This window comes from Phyllobates terribilis, unplaced genomic scaffold (assembly GCF_046119375.1).
Source record: "Phyllobates terribilis strain yellow unplaced genomic scaffold, ASM4611937v1 Scaffold_14__1_contigs__length_39327217, whole genome shotgun sequence".
Taxonomy (NCBI): Eukaryota; Metazoa; Chordata; class Amphibia; order Anura; family Dendrobatidae; genus Phyllobates; species Phyllobates terribilis.
Window position 1 is genome coordinate 2,813,908 of NW_027362774.1, and position 16,287 is coordinate 2,830,194.

Consider the following 16,287-nt stretch of genomic DNA (forward strand, 5'->3'; position numbering starts at 1 on the left):
GAGTTATAGTTTTGAACGACACTATTCATTTTACCATGTAGTGAAAAACAGGAAAAAAATTCCAAGTGGGATGAAATGGTGCAAAAAGGGTACTATAAAATACAGTAAAAAAAAGTTTTTTAAAATATGCAGAAAATAAAATAAAAAATTTTCAAATTCTTTTGCCTGATTAAAAACAAAATAATTAAAATTAGAAAAATACATATTTGGTATCACTCCATTCGTAAAAGTCTGATCTATCAAAATATAAAATAAATTAATCCGATTGGTAAATGGCGTAAAGAGAAAAAAATAAATTCGCCAGAATTATGCTTAAAATAAAATGCAATAAGAGATGACCAGAACATCATGGTAACAGTAAAAACTTCAGCTCAAGGCGCAAAAAAAGCCGTCACTCAGCCCTAGATCCCAAAAAATGAGAATGTTCCGCGTCTAGAAAAATGGCGACAAAAGCAACATTTTTTTTTACAAATCTCTGAATGTTTTTACATCACTTAAATAAAACAAAACTATACATGTTTGGTATCTGCGTACTCGTACTGACCTGGAGAATCATACCACCATGTCAATTTTAACATATATTGAACATGGTAAATAAAAGACCCAAAAAAACATTGTGAAATTGCACTTTTTATTTTTTTTTTTGCAATTTCAATCCACTTAAAAAAAAAATCCCTTCTTTCCAGTGTATCACATGATAAAATTAATGGCGTCATTTCAAAAAATACAAAAAATGTGGATAGAAAAAAAATAAATAAATACAAGTTTTGGCTCTTGGTAGAAGGGGAGGAAAAAAAGAAAAACTGAAAATCGCCCGGAGGTGAATGGAATTAAGCGGTTAAACAAAATGTAATTTTCTGGTCACACATTCCCTTTAAGGACATTTTCTCTGTATTTTTTAGACACTTTTTTTTCCGTATAATGCACCTGAAAAAAAAAAAAAAGAAATATGTAATAAAATTCACCATCTGCCACGAACAATTTTCCGTAGGTGACAGCAAATAACACTGTAGTGCGACAATGACTGTGGTTAAGCAGAGGCGGCATCTGACTCACCGCCGGGACGAGTGTTGACTCTACAGTCACAAATTAGACGTTGATGTTGCAGGTGAATCGGCTTCTGCTTGATCGGCTCGAACCCTTGAAGAACGACGTCCCTGAGTGGCGAGAAGGACGAGAGCGGTAATTGTAGCAGGAGAAGTGCGGGGATTCCGGGAGAAATCCGGAGCGAATGTGACAGCCCGACGAGAACATACGCAGAAAGTCAATATTTTTCTGACCATAAAACTAATTTCAGCTTAAAAAAAAAAAAGGTGTAAAACTATTTCTACTCCTGACTGTAAAGACATCGAGATTTGTTTTAGTCTTCTTCATTTCAGTCTAATCTTGGACACAAGTAATGTTCCTTTTTTTAAGCAGATGAGTGGAGTAAAGAGACCTGGGTGCTGATTCCAGATAATTCTCACCCTATAACGACAGATCATTCATTAAGTCTAATTAGCCAGGATGGATAATGGAGAACACACGATAGAGGATGGAATAAGACGTGAACATTTATTTGTTTTGTTTTTCTTCAGTTTGGAAATGTTTATTTATATATCAAAAGTTTATGAAAAACAAAATGAGTAAACGTGCAATTTTTCCCACTGGAGCTTTTTTAGTGTTATACTCCCAGTCCTTCCAGCAAGAGTTTTCAGCAGGCTCCTTATCATCAGAGGCAGGTATAAAATCACAGGCAACATATCTATACACAGGATCCACCATTCATAATAGGTGATGTCACAGCTCACCTCCTCCTCCTCCTATACAATGACTGATAACACCTCTATATACAGTAGATAACACAGGATCCACCATTCACCATAGGCGATATCGCAGCTCACCTCCTCCTCCTGTACAATGACTGATAACACCTCTATATACAGTAGATAACAGGATTCACCATTCACAATAGCTGATGTCACAGCTCACGTCATCCTCCTCCTGTACAATGACTGATAACACAGGATCCACCATTCACAATAGGTGATGTCACAGCTCACCTCCTCCTCCTCCTGTACAATGACTGATAACACCTCTATATACAGTAGATAACACAGGATCCACCATTCACAATAGGTGATGTCACAGCTCACGTCATCCTCCTCCGGTACAATGACTGATAACACCTCTATATACAGTAGATAACACAGGATCCACCATTCACAATAGGTGATGTCACAGCTCACCTCCTCCTCCTCCTGTACAATGACTGATAACACCTCTATATACAGTAGATAACACAGGATCCACCATTCACAATAGGTGATATCACAGCTCACCTCCTCCTCCTTCTGTACAATGACTGATAACACCTCTATATACAGTAGATAACACAGGATCCACCATTCACAATAGCTGATGTCACAGCTCACCTCCTCCTCCTGTACAATGACTGATAACACCTCTATATACAGTAGATAACACAGGATCCACCATTCACAATAGGTGATGTCACAGCTCACCTCCTCCTCTTGTACAATGACTGATAACTCTATATACAGTAGATAACAAGGGATCCACCATTCACAATAGGTGATGTCACAGCTCACCTCCTCCTCCTGTACAATGACTGATAACTCTATATACTCTAGATAACACAGTATCCACCATTCACAATAGGTGATGTCACAGCTCACCTCCTCCCCCTCCTGTACAATGACTGATAGCACCTCTATATACAGTAGATAACACAGGATCCACCATTCACAATAGGGGATGTCACAGCTCACCTCCTCCTGTACAATGACTGATAGCACCTCTATATACAGTAGATAACACAGGATCCAGCATTCACAATAGTTGATGTCACAGCTCACCTCCTCCTCCTGCACTCCTCAAAGTTGGACAGCCCCTGTAATTCCTGCACCCCTGGTGGTCTAGAGTAGTGAAGAGGTTAACCTTCAGCACCTCGCTGTTCTAGGGCAGAGAATATGGGAATTACCAACCCCCTTGGTAGTCCAGGGCAGAGGAGTAAATACCTGCACACCTCGCTCTATAGCGGTAAGAGGTTAATGTCCTGGTGTTCTAGGGCAGACAAGAGATTGATATAAGGCAGATAAAGGGTAAATATCAGGATCCCTGGTGGTCTAGGGTAAGGAACATGGTATTAGTAGTGGTCTTCAGCACAGAAACAGTTAATACCAGCTTTCCTGGTGGTCTAGGGCAATAAAGGGGTTGATGTCTGCTCTGGTTTTGGGCAATGAGTGGGGTCTGTATCTGTATTCCTGGTGGTCTAATGTAGGAAAAGAGTTTACGTCAATATCCCAAAGGGGCTGAAGAGAAATACAATTAATATCATGATCCCTGGTGGTCTGAGGTTATGAAAAACGTAATATTCCTGAGAACTCTGCCCGATCTATAAGGCCAAAAAATGTCCGCTCTCTGGAGGGGGGAAGAGAAATGATTTTTCATACGTTGTAAATCCCTCCGATTCTTTTCTGCAATAAAGTCAGATCTCAGCGAGGGGCTCCAGCGTCTGTCCTGGGACCCTCATCCATGTTGGTAAATACAGCAACCGCTATTTTGCATGATAAATATACCCCTAGCAACAGTACGACTGCCGAGTAATTACCCGTGACATCTCATGAATTGCTAATAGAGACACCTGCGGAATTAACCGCTACGTATAAACCTCTGACATCCCTCAAAGTATCTCAGCACTATTACAATAAGTACTAATGCCAAAATATGTAAATCCCTTAATAAATGAGGATGAGCTCTGGGAACACGGTCTGATTACCAGGTTTATTTATTAAAATATTCATTCCTTTTTGGAACGTGAAAGTTTCAAGCTAAAAGTTTCCAAAATCTCTCCATTTATTTAGGTACAAAAATATAACTACTATAATACTGCCCCCTACCTACAAGAATATAACTACTATAATACTGCCCCCTACCTACAAGAATATGACTACTATAATACTGCCCTCTATATACAAGAAAATAACTACTATAATACTGCTCCTTTGTACAAGAATATAACTACTATAATACTGCCCCTATATACAAGAAAATAACTACTATAATACTGCTCCCTATGCACAAGAATACAACTACTATGATACTGCCCCCTATGTCCAAGAATATAACTACTATAATACTGCCCCCCTATGCACAAGAATACAACTACTATAATACTGCTCCTATATACAAGAATATAACTACTATAATACTGCCCCTATGTACAAGAATATAACTACTATAATACTGCCCCCCTGTGTACAAGAATATAGCTACTATAATACTGCCCTCTATGCACAAGAATACAACTACTATAATACTGCCCCCTATGTCCAAGAATATAACTACTATAATACTGCCCCCTATGCACAAGAATACAACTACTATAATACAGCCCCTATGTACAAGAATTTAACTACTATAATACTGCCCCCTATGTACAAGAATATAACTACTATAATACTGCCCCCTATCTACAAGAATATAACTACTATAATACTGCCCCCTATGTACAAGAATATAACTACTATAATACTGCCTCCTATGTACAAGAAAATAACTACTATAATACTGCCCCCTATGCACAAGAATACAACTACTATAATACTGCACTTATGTACAAGAATATAACTACTATAATACTGCCCCCTATGTACAAGAAAATAACTACTATAATACTGCCCTCTATGTACAAGAATATAACTACTATAATACTGCTCCTATGTACGAGAATATAACTACTATAATACTGCCCTCTATGTACAAGAAAATAACTACTATAATACTGCCCTCTATGTACAAGAATATAACTACTATAATACTGCTCCTATGTACGAGAATATAACTACTATAATACTGCCCTCTATGTACACTACCGTTCAAAAGTTTGGGGTCATTTAGAAATTTCATTATTTTTGGAAGAAAAGCATTTTTTTTCAATGAAACTAACATTAAATGAATCAGAAATCCTCTCTATACATTGTTAATATGGTAAATGACTATTCTAGCTGCAGACATCATGTTTGTATTGCAATATCTACATAGGTGTATAGAGGCCCATTTCCAACAACCACCACTCCAGTGTTTTAATGGTACATTGTGTTTGCTAACTGTGTAAGAAGGCTAATGGATGTTTAGAAAACCCTAGAAAACCCTTGCACAAGTATGTTAGCCCAGCTGAAAATGGTTTGGCTGATTTGAGAAGCTACACAATTGACCTTCCTTTGAGCTAGTTGAGAATCTGGAGCATTACATTTGTTTGTTTTATGAAACTCTCAAAATAGCCAGAAAAATAGAACTTTCACGTGAAACTCGACAGTCTATTCTTGTTCTTAGAAATGAAGGCTATTCCATGCGAGAAATTGCCAAGAAACTGAAGATTTCCTACAACGGTGTGTACTACTCCCTTCAGAGGAGAGCACAAAGAGGCTCTAACCAGAGTAGAAAGAGAAGTGGGAGGCCTCGCTGCACAACTGAGCAACAAGACAAGGACATTAGAGTCTCTAGTGTGAGAAATCGACACCTCACAGCTCCTCAACTGGCAGCTTCATTAAATAGTACACGCAAAACGCCAGTGTCAACGTCTACAGCGAAGCGGCTACTCCGGGATGCTGGCCTTCAGGGCAAAGTGGCAAAGAAAAAGCCATATCCAAGACTGGCTAATAAAAGGAAAAGATTAAAATGGGCAAAATAACACAGACATTGGACAGACGAAGAGTGGAAAAAAGTTTTATGGACAGACGAATCAAAGTTTGAGGTGTTTGGATCACACAGAAGAATATTAGTGAGACGCAGAACAACTGAAAAGATGCTGGAAGAGTGCCTGACGCCATCTGTCAAGCATGGTGGCGGTAATGTGATGGTCTGGGGTTGCTTTGGTGCTGGTAAAGTGGGAGATTTGTACAAGGTAAATGGGATTTTGAATAAGGAAGGCTATCACTCCATTTTGCCATGCCATACCCTGCGGACAACGCTTGATGGGAGCCAATTTCATCCTACAACAGGACAATGACCCAAAGCACACCTCCAAATTATACATGAACTATTTAAGGAAGAAGCCGGCAGCTGGTATTCTATCTGTAATGGAGTGGCCAGCGCAGTCACCAGATCTCAACCCCATTGAGCAGTTGTGGGAGCAGCTTGACCGTATGGTACTCAAAAAGTGCCCATCAAGCCAATCCAACTTGTGTAAGGGGCTTCAGGAAGCATGGGGGGAAATGTCTCAAGATTACCTCAGCAAATTAACAGCTAGAATCCAAAGGTCTGCAATGCTGGAATTGCTGCAAAGGAGCATTCTGTGACCAAAGCAAAGTATGAAGGAGAAAATTATTCTTTCAAATAAAAATCATTATTTCTAACCTTCTCAATGTCTGGACGATATTTTCTAATCATTTTGCAACTCATTTGATAAATAAAAGTACGAGTTTTCATGGAAAACACAAAATTGTCTGAGTGACCCCAAACTTTTGAACGGTAGTGTACAAGAATATAACTACTATAATACTGCCCCCTATGTACAAGAATATAACTACTATAATACTGCTCCTATGTACAAGAATATAACTACTATAATACTGCTCCCTATGTACAAGAATATAACTACTATAATACTGCTCCTATGTACAAGAATATAACTACTATAATACTGCTCCTATGTACAAGAATATAACTACTATAATACTGCTCCTATGTACAAGAATATAGCTACTATAATACTGCTCCTATGTACAAGAATATAACTACTATAATACTGCTCCTATGTACAAGAATATAACTACAATAATACTGCCCCCCATGTACAAGAATATAACTACAATAATACTGTCCCTATGTACAAGAATATAACTACTGTAATACTGCCCGTATGTACAAGAATATAACTACTATAATACTGCCCCCTATGTACAAGAATATAACTGCTATAATACTGCCCCCTATTTACAAGAATATAACTACTATAATACTGCCCCTATGTACAAGAATATAACTACTATAATACTGCTCCTATGTACAAGAATATAACTACTATAATACTGACCCTATGTACAAGAATATAACTACTATAATACTACCCCTATGTACAAGAATATAACTACTATAATACTGCCCCCTATGTACAAGAATATAACTACTATAATACTGCCCGTATGTACAAGAATATATCTACTATAATACTGCTCCCTATGTACAAGAATATAACTACTATAATACTGCCCCCTATGCACAAGAATATAACTACTATAATACTGCCCCCTATGTACAAGAATATAACTACTATAATACTGCTCCTATATACAAGAATATAACTACTATAATACTGCCCCCTATGTACAAGAATAAAGCTACTATAATACAGTAGTGTATGATCAAACTATTATCTATCTATTCTCTGCAGGGCTGACAGGTTATAAGGTATAGCAGTGATCCTGCAGTTTTTGGAACGTTAAAGTCCCATAGTGGAACTAAGTAAAAAAAAAAAAATAATATATAAATATAAATATATATATATATATATATATATATATATATATATATATATATATATATATATTATATTATATTATATATATATATTATATTATATTATATATATATACAGTACAGACCAAAAGTTTGGACACACCTTATCATTTAAAGATTTTTCTGTATTTTCATGACTATGAAAATTGTACATTCACACTGAAGGCATCAAAACTATGAATTAACACATGTGGAATTATATACTTAACAAAAAAGTGTGAAACAACTGAAAATATGTCTTATATTCTAGGTTCTTCAAAGTACCACCTTTTGCTTTGGTGACTGCTTTGCACACTCTTGGCATTCTCTTGATGAGCTTCAAGTGGTAATCACCGGAAATGGACTTCCAACAATCTTGAAGGAGTTCCCAGAGATGCTTAGCACTTGTTGGCCCTTTTGCCTTCACTCTGCGGTCCAGCTCACCCCAAACCATCTCGATTGGGTTCAGGTCTGGTGACTGAGGAGGCCAGGTCATCTGGTGTAGCCCCCCCATCACTCTCTATCTTGGTCAAATAGCCCTTACACAGCCTGGAGGTGTGTTTGGGGTCATTGTCCTGTTGAAAAATAAATGATGGTCCAACTAAACGCAAACCGGATGGAATAGCATGCTGCTGCAAGATGCTGTGGTAGCCATGCTGGTTCAGTATGCCTTCAATTATGAATAAATCCCCAACAGTGTCACCAGCAAAGCACCCCCACACCATCACACCTCCTCCTCCATGCTTCACGGTGGGAACCAGGCATGTAGAGTCCATCCGTTCACCTTTTCTGCGTCGCTCAAAGACACGGTGGTTGGAACCAAAGATGTCAAATTTGGACTCATCAGACCAAAGAACAGATTTCCACTGGTCTAATGTCCATTCCTTGTGTTCTTTAGCCCAAACAAGTCTCTTCTGCTTGTTGCCTGTCCTTAGCAGTGGTTTCTTAGCAGCTATTTTACCATGAAGGCCTGCTGCACAAAGTCTCCTCTTAACAGTTGTTGTAGAGATGTGTCTGCTGCTAGAACTCTGTGTGGCATTGACCTGGTCTCTAATCTGAGCTGCTGTTAACCTGCGATTTCTGAGGCTGGTGACTCGGATAAACTTATCCTCAGAAGCAGAGGTGACTCTTGGTCTTCCTTTCCTGGGGCGGTCCTCATGTGAGCCAGTTTCTTTGTAGCGCTTGATGGTTTTTGCAACTGCACATGGGGACACTTTCAAAGTTTGCCCAATTTTTCGGACTGACTGACCTTCATTTCTTAAAGTAATGACGGCCACTCGTTTTCTTTACTTAGCTGCTTTTTTCTTGCCATAATACAAATTCTAACAGTCTATTCAGTAGGACTATCAGTTGTGTATCCACCTGACTTCTGCTCAACACAACTGATGGTCCCAACTCCATTTATAAGGCAAGAAATCCCACTTATTAAACCTGAGAGGGCACACCTGTGAATTTAGAACCATTTCCGGTGACTACTTCTTGAAGCTCATCAAGAGAATGCCAAGAGTGTGCAAAGCAGTCATCAAAGCAAAAGGTGGCTACTTTGAAGAACCTAGAATATAAGACATATTTTCAGTTGTTTCACACTTTTTTGTTAAGTATATAATTCCACATGTGTTAATTCATAGTTTTGATGCCTTCAGTGTGAATGTACAATTTTCATAGTCATGAAAATACAGAAAAATCTTTAAATGATAAGGTGTGTCCAAACTTTTAGATAGAGAGAGATAGAGAGAGATAGAGAGAGATAGAGATAGATAGAGATAGATAGAGATAGATAGAGATAGATAGAGATAGATAGATAGAGATAGATAGAGATATAGAGATAGAGATAGAGATAGTGGGGTTTCTACTCACCTAAGTGCGACGGGAGGCAAACAGGAAGCATGTTCCTTTAAATATGTCCTTAAATGTCCATGTTGTTTATTACTTCATAAACCAGGCAAAAGCAGAGGGAATACAAACAGCCTTGAGTTCAGGCAAAAACAAAGTAAAGAGTCCATAAGGCAAAGTCTCTGGTTAGTCAGTCCCATGGGCACACAGGCTGGATAACATCCTGTTCACTGGCTCAGTCGGGAGACCATAACACACAGGAGGCCTTCTTCCTCCAAACACGCAGACCATGTGCCAAGAAACGGCCTCCATTTTATATATTAACCACACCCAGAGGTGAGGTATGTGGGTAGCTAGACCCGCCCATCTGTCCAACTACCCGTAACCCAGCCCCAGGAGCAGCAAACAGTCCTCTTTGTGTTTACGTGCACTAGAGCAACATTCCGGGTTACATCACAGCCATCTCTGTGATACATACTTCCCATCAACTATGTGTCCGTTAGCCACCTTACATACATCCCCTCTCTGCGTAGAGCAGTGGGGCTTGGCAGATTCTACTACTAGACAGGGGATTCTCGACAGGACATCGGCATTACCATGTAACTTCCCTGCTCTATATTCTACATGGAAGTTGAAATCTTGTAGGGCTAAGAACCAGAGAGTGACCCTGGCATTTTTCCCTGTTTTTCACTCATCCATCTGAGTGGTCGATCCATGGTCCATGGTCGGATACCAATCTAAACTTTTGACCTAACAGATAGTACCGTAATGTGTCCACTGCCCACTTTATGGCCAAGCACGCCTTCTCAATGACAGAATAATTTTTCTTGCATAAGGACAGCTTCCTACTCAGTAGATAACAGGGTGCTGATCCCCGTGTATCTCCTGGGAAAGGACTGCTCCTAAACCAACATCTGAGGCATCTGTCTGGAGTACAAACTCTTTCTTGAAGTCGGGGGCAACTAGAACCGGTTGCCTACACAGAGCCACTTTCATTTGTTGAAAGGCTGTCTCCTCCTCTGCAGTCCACTTGGCCATGGCTAATTTTGCCCCTTAAGGAGGTCAGTCAGGGGTGCAGCCATCATGGCGAAGTTTGGGATGAACCTCCTGTAGTATCCCATGATTCCCAGAAAGGCTCTAACTTGCTTCTTCGACAGTGGTCTCGACCAAGTTTAGATTGCTTCCACTTTTCTGATTTGGGGTTTGATCTCGCCTCTCCCTACTACATTACCAAGGTATTTGGCTTATTCTTTCCCCATGACAAATTTTTTTGGATTTATTGAAAACCCCGCCTTCTTTAGAGCATCAAACACCGCCTGGACCTTTTCCAGATGACTTTCCCAGTATGGGCTGAAGATTACAATATTGTACAGGTATGCCACGGCGTATTTCTTATGGGGCGCAAGGATTCGATCCATGGCTCTCTGGAAGGTGGCAGGGGTTCCCTGCAGTCCAAAGGGCATCCAGATATATTGGAAGCATCCGTCCGGCGTAGAAAACGCAGTCTTCTCCTTGGCTCAATGTGACATGGGGTTCTGCCAATATCTCTTTCGTCAAATCCAAGGTGGTTATGTACCTTGCTGGCCCAAGCCTCTCGATCAGCTCATCGACACGTGGCATTGGATATGCGTCGAATTTGGAGACCTCAATCAACTTCCGATAGTCATTACAGAATCTCCATTCACCATTGGATTCTGGGACAGGACAATCGAGCTCGACCAACCGCTCTTAGACTCCTCAATGACACAAGTTTCAGCATATGACTCACTTCTTTGGAGATCAACTCTCGTCAGGCCATAGGAATTCAATAGGGCTTCAAGTGCACCCGCACATGTGGCTCTGTCAGAACCTCGTGTTGTATGACCTTTGTGCACCCCGGCAATTCCGATAATAGATCCCTGTTCTTCTGCAGCAATTCCCGACATTGTACTGTGGGCCTTCGTCAGAGTATCCACTATTGCGGCTCTTCCAACCCCGCCTTCTGGTTTGACCAGTAAGCATGGAGCTTCAACAGCCTCTCTATCTTGCCACGGCTTGATGAGATTGATGTGATAGATCTGGTATGGCTTACGTCGTCCTGGTTGATGAACCTTATTCACTTCACCAACCTTTTCCACCACCACATACAGCCCTTGCCACTTGGCCAAGAACTTACTTTGCACGGTAGGAATCAGTACGAGGACCAGGATTGAATTGCCATACTTTGGCTGACTGGTTGTAGACCCTGGCCTGTGCCTTTTCTGCTTGGAGATGTTCTTTCAGGGTGGGTATCACCTTTGCAATCCTATCCTGCATCAGGGCGTCGTGCTTCATGACGCTCCTGTGGGGCGTGACTTTGGCTTCCCAGGTTTCCTTCGCTACATCCAGGAAACGCTGAGGATGCCAGCCATACAGGAGCTCAAATGGCAAGAACCCAGTAAAGGCCTGTGGAACCTCTCGGATAGAGAATAACAGATACGGCAGGAGACAATCCCAGCCTCTGCCATCCTTTTCTATGACATTCCTCAAAGTTTGTGGAGGGCATCTGTCTGAGGATGGTATGCTGATGTTCTCAGTTGGGAGATTTGCAGGACCCTACACAATTCCCTCATCACCTTACTCATAAAGGGTCTTCCCTGGTCGGTCAGGATCTCCCTTCGTAATCCTGTCCAGGAAAAAACATGGACCAATTCGCGAGCTATACTCTTAGAGGAGGAGTTTCTCAGAGGGATCGCTTCAGGATAGCGGTTGGCATAGTCCAAGATCACCAATATATATTGATGCTCATGAGCAGATTTAACCAGGGGACCGACCAAGTCCATAGCAAGTCTCTTGAACGGCACTTTAATGATGGGCAATGGCATGAGGGTACTTCAAAAGTGAGAGGTGGGGCGGTTAACTGGTATGTAGGGCAGGACCTGCAAAACTTTAATATTTCCTGGTGACATCTAGGCCAATAGAACATCTGCACGATCCATTCCTGTGTTTTTTCCACTCCCAGATGTCCTCCCAAGACATATGAATGGGCCATGTCCAACACCCTCTGTCTATAGGGCACTGGCACCAATAACTGTTCCACAAGCGACTCCCTCACTTTCGTAACACGGAACAAATCCCCACTCAACATAAAATAGGGAAATCTTGTGTCAGCTCCCGGCTCCTGTGCAATCCCATTTAAGACCGTGATATTGTTAAAGGTATCCCTCAGAGTTAGGTCCATATTTTGGGCAGACCCAAAATTCTTGCTGGTCACCCCTAACTCGGCAATGTCAGACTCAGGGGACACTACCTCCTCATCCCCCACAAGAACTCAAGAGGGAAACCCGTCTGACTCTGGGAGTGGTGATACCCCTTCAGGATTAACTGGTTTCTTATCCGAGGCAGCGAACCCTTCCTCCACAGATCCCAAAACAAGCAAAAGTCCTGGCCTATAATAACAGGGTGCAACAAGTTCTGGATGACGCCGACCTCGTGGGGCTCAGAACCGTGGGCCATTTCAATGTCCACTCTGGCCATAGGGTACTCTTTAGCATCACCATGAATGCATCGTATGCCAACCTTTTTTCCTGGGATCAGTTGGAGAGGAAGTGTGGCCCTCACAAGGGTCACCAGACTCCCGGAGTCTAGTAGTTCCGTTACCTGCCTACCTGCCAACCATTTACTTCATGGGACATGTTTGAGGCCCCTCGCTGGGTGGACGGTTCACACTGCAGGCCGTATACGCATAATATGAACAGCGGTGTCCTAGGCTGCAGTAAATCTGCTTGGGGGTCAGGGGAAAACAGGCGGCTATATGTCCTGGGCCGTGGCACTTCAAGAAAATGATATCACCTGTAGGGACCTTGGGCATTAGCCCCCCCTTTGGACCTTGCATGCCCCACCCCCTGTTGGGACCCCCAGTATGGAGTGGGCTGTCTTCCCAAGGAACCCTCAACCCCCCGGTATCTCTCGACCAGTCCGATCAGTTCATCAGCATTCCGGGGATCACCCTGGGCAACCCAAGGGGGTTTGTCCCGGCAATATGCCCAGCGGGGGACCCGCTGTGCCCTGACAGTCATAGTCACCCCTAAGTGCGCCAGAATTTTGGTTTTGAGTTTGCCATACTCCTTGGCGTCCTGCAAGACCAAGACATAATAAGTATTCTGGGGCTCCTCCGTCAGGTAGGGCGCCAGCACTTCTGCCCACTGCTCTGGCAGAAGTTTCTCCCACTCAGTGACCCTTTCAAACACCATCAAGAAGGCCTCTATGTCATCCCCCCCGTGGTCATTTTCTGCAGGGCTCTCCTTACCACCTTCCGGATGGAAAAATCGTCCACTGACCTCGTCGGAACTATCACCGTGCCACGGATCGTCTCTGCAAGTAACTTGATTTGCTGCTGTTGACAATGCTGATCCTGTTGCTGCTGTTTCTGGAGCGGAATCTGCTGCATCAGCAGCTTAGTTGTCTCTTGTTGCGCCATTTGTTGCTGCTGCATTAATTGCTGGTGCTGCTGGGGTTGTGCCTGCTGCACCTGCACCAAATGTTTCAGCAGGTACTCCATTTTTTCTGGCTTGTGGCAGACTTCACCCAGGACATGCAGTCCATCTTGTAGCAGTCACACGTATCTCCTGGGAATGCTACTGTAATACTATTGTAGGAACTCGAGGATTCTGATAGCGTGGGGCAATGAACAATCAGAGATGGGTTTCTTTTAGTGCAAATACTGTATTTGTGCAACAGCAAAAACACCCAAAAACAATATACAAATAACCTGTAGTAACATGCAATGAAACAAGTCAAGTGATATAAGTCCTTGAAACCTATATAGCAAAGTCGGCAAGGTTCTTACGACGGAGTCTTCACACAAATGTGATCACAAGGTAAGTCTGACACACTGGTAACGTGGCTTGATTCAAACACTGCTGGTGTAGTAAGAGTCAGATCCAGGTATGCAGTAGACACAGGGAAGTCTAGGAACAAGTTCACTTGTTAATCCCAGTTGCGGCATAAATTCGGTGAAGTCCAGAAACAAGTATTATTCCAGTAATAGTTCCAACAGCCCTCACCGGAGGAAGTGAACGAAGGGTTAAACAGCAACACACAGTTCAGAAACACGGTTCTTACCAGGTAGAGAGAACCAAGGGTTAAATTCCAAAGTCAACAGGTTAATGATAACACAGTGAGTGTAGCTTACATAGGCAGAGAATGTCCAGAGGTAGAAGCTCACTGCTGCTGAGAAACACCTGAAGATAAACCTGGTTATGCACCCTCCCGGTAAATACACAAAAGATCTGGGAGGTAATAGAAGGACAAGCCAGCTGGGTTGAAGGGAAACTGAAGCAGAATACTCCAGCAAGGAAGCCAGCACAAATGAACAGGAAGTAGGGCATACAAAAACAGCAAACTCCATCTTAACAAAGGGCAAAAATCATTCACAAGGTTACCTAGAAAAGCCGGAATACTGACCTTACTCCCCCCCTAAAGACGGTCTCCGGACGGTCCGGGACCAGGCTTGTCCGGGTATCTCTGATGAAACTGAGCGACCTTCAGGGGAGCATTGATGTTACTTACTGGTTCCCAAGAATCGTTTTCGGGAGAGTAACCTTGCCATCTAACTAGATACTGAAGCCGGTTCCTATGAAGTCTCGAATCAACAATATCCTGTACCACAAATTGCTCTTCGCCATCAACCAACACTGGTGGAGGGGGAGATACGATGCGTCCCTGAAACGTGTTAGGAGAGACCAGTTTTAATAAAGAAACATGAAATACTGGGTGTACCTTTAAAGTCCGTGGTAGCTTCAGCCGACAGGCAACAGAGCTCACAATCCCAGTGATCTTGAATGGACCGATGAATTTCTGTCCCAGTTTCTGCGAAGGAACACCCAATCTTAGATTCTTGGTAGACAACCAAACCGCGTCTCCTACCTTATACATAGGTGCCGATTTCCGGAACCTATCGGCCGACTTCTTGTAACGCTCCTGTGCTACGGTCAGGGTATCCTTCAAAACCTCCAGATTACGTTGCTACCGCCACTCTATCTTCAACCGCCGGTACCAAAATAGCAACCGGAGACCTAGGCAAAATATTTGGATGATATCCCAGATTGGCAAAAAAAGGCGTTACCTTCGTAGAACTGCTCTGAGAGTTGTTGTACGAAAATTCCGCTAAAGGAAGTAGCTTCAGCCAATCGTCCTGCAAATGACTGACGTAACAGCGTAGATATTGCTCCAAGGTTTGATTTGTCCGTTCGGTCAGCCCGTTGGTCTGAGGATGGTATGCAGAAGACAAGCAAACATTAATGTGGAGCGCAGAACAAAATCCTTTCCAAAATCTAGAGGTAAATTGTATTCCCCAGTCAGAAATTCTCTCATCTGGTACCCCATGCAGCCGGAAAACGTTCTGGATAACCAGATCCACTGTCTCTGTAGCTGAGGGAAGACCGGTACACGGAATGAAATGAGCCGCCTTCGTTAAACGATCTACTACCACCAAAATAGTATTTTTACCGTCAGAGGTGGGTAACTCCACAATAAAGTCCATCGAAATAGACCCCCAAGGGCGAGACGGTACAGGTAGTGGTTTAAGAAGACCAGTAGGTGAAACGCGAGGAACTTTGTACCGGGCACAAACCTCACAAGAGCGGACATAGTCATTCACATCTTTCAAGCAGGTAGGCCACAAAAAAAAGCGACTTAAAAATTCCTGCGTCTTCTGTACCCCCCTATGACCAGCCAATACAGAGTCGTGGACCAATTTGAGAATTCGAAGTCTCACAGCCTCTGGGACATAAATACATCGATCTCTAAGCCACACACCATTCCGAAGGACAAGATTCACGTTGTCAGGTGGAGCAGCAAGAAATACATCACCGTCATAGGCCAGCTTGATCTCCTGCCACAAGTACCGGTCCTGGAGCACTCCTACGAAATTGGCATCAGACAAGATGGTCTTAGACGGGGTCCCAGGCACGGAGTCCACCGTATGGATTCGGG

The 16,287-nt window shown here is 42.5% G+C and overlaps 1 long non-coding RNA gene across 1 annotated transcript; it reads right to left on the reverse strand.

The window, feature by feature from the left end:
• Nucleotides 1–773: 773 nt before the first annotated feature.
• LOC141175928 (uncharacterized) lies at nucleotides 774–15,899 on the reverse strand. Its single transcript, XR_012253069.1, has 3 exons — nucleotides 15,073–15,899; nucleotides 1,057–1,157; nucleotides 774–927 (listed from the first exon to the last, which is right to left on the reverse strand). It is a non-coding gene; the product is annotated as an uncharacterized lncRNA (long non-coding RNA).
• Nucleotides 15,900–16,287: the final 388 nt, after the last annotated feature.